Source organism: Sorghum bicolor, chromosome 8, assembly GCF_000003195.3.
Source record: "Sorghum bicolor cultivar BTx623 chromosome 8, Sorghum_bicolor_NCBIv3, whole genome shotgun sequence".
NCBI classification, from domain to species: Eukaryota; Viridiplantae; Streptophyta; class Magnoliopsida; order Poales; family Poaceae; genus Sorghum; species Sorghum bicolor.
The window spans coordinates 348,407-353,289 of record NC_012877.2 but is presented as its reverse complement, the minus strand read 5'-3'; the positions used below and the strand labels follow the sequence as shown (position 1 = coordinate 353,289).

The 4,883-nt window shown below is 46.8% G+C and overlaps 1 pseudogene; it reads left to right on the top strand.

Moving 5' to 3' along the window:
- LOC110429728 lies at nucleotides 2,063-4,674 on the top strand (annotated as a pseudogene).

Below are 4,883 nucleotides of genomic sequence, written 5' to 3'. Positions count from 1 at the left end.
CAACCTGCATCTGCCCCTGTTGAAATCCTGGAGCCTGATGATTTTGTTGTGTCATTTATGGAAAGACAAACTGCTCTGTCCACCCATTGTTGGTAATCATCGGTGCAGGCCCTGCCGATGGCTGATAATTGAGTGTCATCATTGGGTTGACATACCCTGTCTGAGTCATAAACCTCTGGTGCACTGGAAGTGGATCTGCCGATGCATTAGGCGTCTGGAACGTTGGCATCTAAAAGTTCCCTGTAATAGGCCTCACAGTAGTAGTAGTAGTAGTAGTAGTTGAATACTGAGGATTTTGAGTCATCAGCGAAACTGGGGGGCCGATGTCATAGGAGCTTACTGGGGGGCGATGTCATAGGAGCTTTCCCTGCCAAGTCAGCCACCTGAGATGTTTCAGAACTATTTGCAAAAAATTCTGGAGGCATACCATATCCCCACCAATTGGGAGGAACTTGGCAATTCTGGAATGCAGATCCTGACATAGCCGATGCCGATAGATCTGTGTTGAGTTGAACCCGCCCCTCTGATGTTGCTGGATTAGTTCTCATCGGTGTAGATTGCCCATTAGTCATCCCTAATGTGCTTGGTGAAGAAGTAGCTTCCGTACCCGCAACGGCCGGAGGAGCCGTAACCAATGACAACCCTAGCTGATGATAGGCCGGGCCCATGTATAATGGTGGTGTCTGTCCTTCTTTGAAAGTTTTAGCCGCAGCGTTGAAAACAGTATTGGACAGCACACTGGATTGATTGATCAGAGCACGATTAATAGCATTGTCAACCATATCTTGCAATTTACCAGGATTGGCCTCAAAAGTGATCTGCTGAGGCATCGGCAAGTTTTGCTTCTGGATTACTTCACCGCTCCTATTAACACTGAAGGATTTCAAGCAAAGTTGCTTGTACTCCTCCATAGCTCTCGCCATAGCCTGCTTCTGCTCATCCCTGAGATCAGCTTCCGTTACGGCGATGATGTTGTCTTGTCTGTGTCGAACTCAGTAGTAGACATATTGATCTTGATGACAGATTTGTCCCACTAGGCGTGCCAAAAGATGTGTTGGTGCAAAAGTAGATCTGCAAACACAAAGGGCTAATACCCAATTCAACGTTAAGGTGTGCCAGCCGATTTGACCTTACAATCGACAAAGGTGATAACTCGAACACTTTGGTCCCGACAACAACGATGCACCCGGATGCCACGGCCAAGAGGTATTCATGCGGAACTCGAGAACTCGTCGAGTATGACTCCAAGAATTCTTAAGAACTCGTAAGTAGAAGAAAATATGCGAACTGACGAAGTCGTCGAAAGTAGATGTGAAAATAGATGTAAAAACTTTGTGTATGATTGATTGGATTGGTTTCTTACATCGCTACTAGGCCTATATTTATACTCTGTCCTAAAGAGTTACTACCAGATACGACTAGGATTCTAATTCCAAATCAAATAGAACTCATACATAAAATAAACTCTAACAATTATAGAAAACAATAATTTATCTATCTTGGACGATCAGCACACCACCATTATTCCTGCCGACGACTCACACGTCTCCTTGCACCATCATCGGCATCTTCATCCTCCATCGGCAATCGTCAACCTCGACCATTGGTACCGATCAACCACTGTTCCTAGACTTAATCATACCTCCCTCCTGAGGCCTTATCATCGATATCATAGGCCATCGGCAACTTTTCTATTAGTCAGTCGTTACTTCTCCATCTGCCGATCTAAGCTTTATTAACCTTTCTGACTCGTGTCAAAACACGGTGTCAACAGATGACTTTTTATATATGATGCTACACTTAATCTAAGATTTTGGGCAACAGTAATGATGACTTTTTATTTGACATGTGCTATGATGATTTACTCTATTTGATACTTTACTTGAACTGAGGCAAACGGACATGTGTTGTGATGATTTATTCTATTTGATACTACACTTGAACTGAGGCAAATGGACATGTGTTGTGATGATTTATTCTATTTGATGCTACACTTGAATTGAGGCAAATGGACATGTGTTGTGATGATTTATTATATTTGATACTACACTTGAACTAGGCTATGGCTGATGACAAGATGATCCCTGATGACCTTGTGTTCCCTGGTGTGGATGGGCATGGGGCTATTGAGGGTGTGGCTGCTGGGCTTGGGGTTGCTAAGGGTGTGGTGGGTGCTGCTGCTGGGGACCATGTGGGTGGCTTCATTCCAGCTGCACAGGTTCTTGCTCAGCAGAGAGCACTTCTTAGGTGGATTGAACCCATGTCTGCCTTCATGCTAAGGCAAATGTGCCAGCTCATTAGCACAGGTGTGAGGACTAACAAGGGGTTTAAAGAGGTGCATCTCAACTAAGGATGAATTCGGTCGAAAACGGTCGAAAAACTCCTCTATTGTTTTCTACATTTATATTTGAATACGAACACGAAAGCGGAAACGATATAGCGGGAAACGAAATCGAAAACGAACTTTTGGTGTTTCGAAAACGAACCAATTCGATCGGAATTATGTCGAACACGGTCGGCATACGAAAATTCAATACAAAATACCGACCCACGGTCCATAACTTAAAAAATGTGCTTGACCAAACTAAGAAGTGCATGATCACATGATAGTTGTCGATGCTGGTACGGGCGGCGGCTCCAGAAGGTCACGCACGCTCTTCGTCTTGGGTTTGCTCCCCTTGCCCTTCGTTCCAGGAGCGGAAGCACGCTCTCCAGTGGGCGCCATCTGCAATGCCAAGGGCATATTGTTGTCACTCGTCAGGAAGCAAGAGATATTTTATATGCACCATGAAACACCTTTTCCTTTTATTATTTGTACACTACAATCCCATGAAAACACCTTTTTCTCATGTGATTAATAATCCTCCATTCCTCCTAATAGAATGGAACTCCAAAAATCTTCCTAATAATAGAAGAGCGTGCCTTACTGGTGAACTGAGCAGCACCTGTTTGTTACATGAACTGAGCAGCATTCATCTAGCTTTTATTTTGTAGCACCTGTTTGTTACTGGTGACGCATGCATTCATCTAGCTTTTATTTTGTATATGTATGATGTATCCTATATTCGCTAGCTCCATATATGTTTGATTGGCTTTTCTTTTCCCGGCCAGTACAAAAATACACAATGAAGACCACACTTCTCTGACAAGGCTGTCATCTTCAAGAATACTAGTAAGCTGACTAGCTGAACATTCACAGACCACACAATCAGGAGAGGAGACAGTAGGGTGAATGGGTGATGACGCACCTGAGACCTGATGTTTACAAGGGCCGGAGCAGTACACGAGCGTCTCCTTCCTGGCACTCGCTGCGGCAGACCGGCAGTACACGAGCTCGGAGCTCCTGCAGTCGTAGCGTCGTCCTGCAGCGCTGTGCGGTCGTCCTCCAGGCTCGTAGCGTCGTCGTCCAGGCTCCAGCGCTGTTCGCCCCGCGCGTGGTGTCCGCCGAGACCCGTCGTCGGTCCACTGCCGTCGTCACTTGGGTCGCGTACGGCGAGCTCTACCACCTCGTCTTCCTCCTCAATGTGCTCACCGGCGGCGCGCGGCTGCCGGACGCTAAGGAGGAGTTGCTGGCGTCGCAGAAGGGATAGGGGCGCGGGACGCGAGGTATGTGGCGGCGGCGCGGCGCGGAAGGGATAGGGGCGCGGGCGCCGCCAGGCTGAGTGCGGACTGCGGAATTGGGGTGGTCGGGTGGGGACTGGGGAGTGGAGGGAGTTAGGTTAGGGTTGTGTCACTGGGCTGGGCTGGGCCTTAGACGGGAACAAAGAAGTCTGGGAGTAGGACTAGGAATTATTGGGCCAAATTCGGATACTACCGAATTTCGAATACGGAAAATTTCGAATAGAATGTAGAAATGTAGAAATCGGTCGAAATAAGCTCATTCCGAATTCTGCCCCATTTTTGAATTATTTATCCGAATTTCGTACCAGATTCGAATTATTCCGACAAAACTGAAAACGATAGGGTAAAATATAGAAAACGATGCAATTCGGTCGGGGATTTTCATTTTTGTTTTCATCCTTAATCTCAACAAAGTGGCTAAGGCACTGCAGGAGTTCTATGGCGATGAGGTTAGTGGTACCTAGGTGTATACCCACCTGAGGAAGTAGAGGCAGAGGTGGGTGAAACTGCCCAAGCTGAGGGATTTGAGTGGAGCACAATGGGATGAAAACAACTCCATGATAGTGCTTGAGGAGGAGCACTACAATGTCCATACCAAGGTTAGTAAAAATGGTCATTGAGTTGTTGAACAACTTCATTCTTGTTTAAGTTTTCATTAGTGACTGACTTGATCATTTTGTTGTTGCAGGACCACCCCAATGATGCATACCTGCTCAACAAGCCCATTGAGCACTACAAGGAGATGATGGTCATATTTGGCAATGGACAGGCAATAGGCAAGTGGGCTATGGGCAGCAATGAGGCACTTGGTGCTCCCTCTAACTGTGCTGAGAGCTCCCTCAAGACTGAGGCAACAGAGATCCTCAATAGTGGCAAGACTGACACATGTGACACAACCAAGGCTGAGATTGTAGTTGGTAGCAAGAGGAAGAGGTCCTTGCTGGGAGAAAATATGAGGTTGTCCTCAGTGGCATGTCTGAGGCAGTCAAGGAGGTGGCCTCTGCTATTAGGTCCACCAAGGTTGAGGACTGCCACCCTGATCTCTATGGCTAAATCATGTTCATCCTAGGCTTCATTGAGGAGGCCCTCATGTTTGCTTATGGCCATCTCCTGGACAACAAGGCACTGGGGACATCCTTTGTGCAGTGGTCTGACACCCATGGATGTTGTGGTTGAGGGGTCACTTGGCCAAGCACTACTACATGTGAGACCCTCACAGCTTGATGGTTGATCCTTTTGTGCAGCTTGGGGTGGCTATTCTC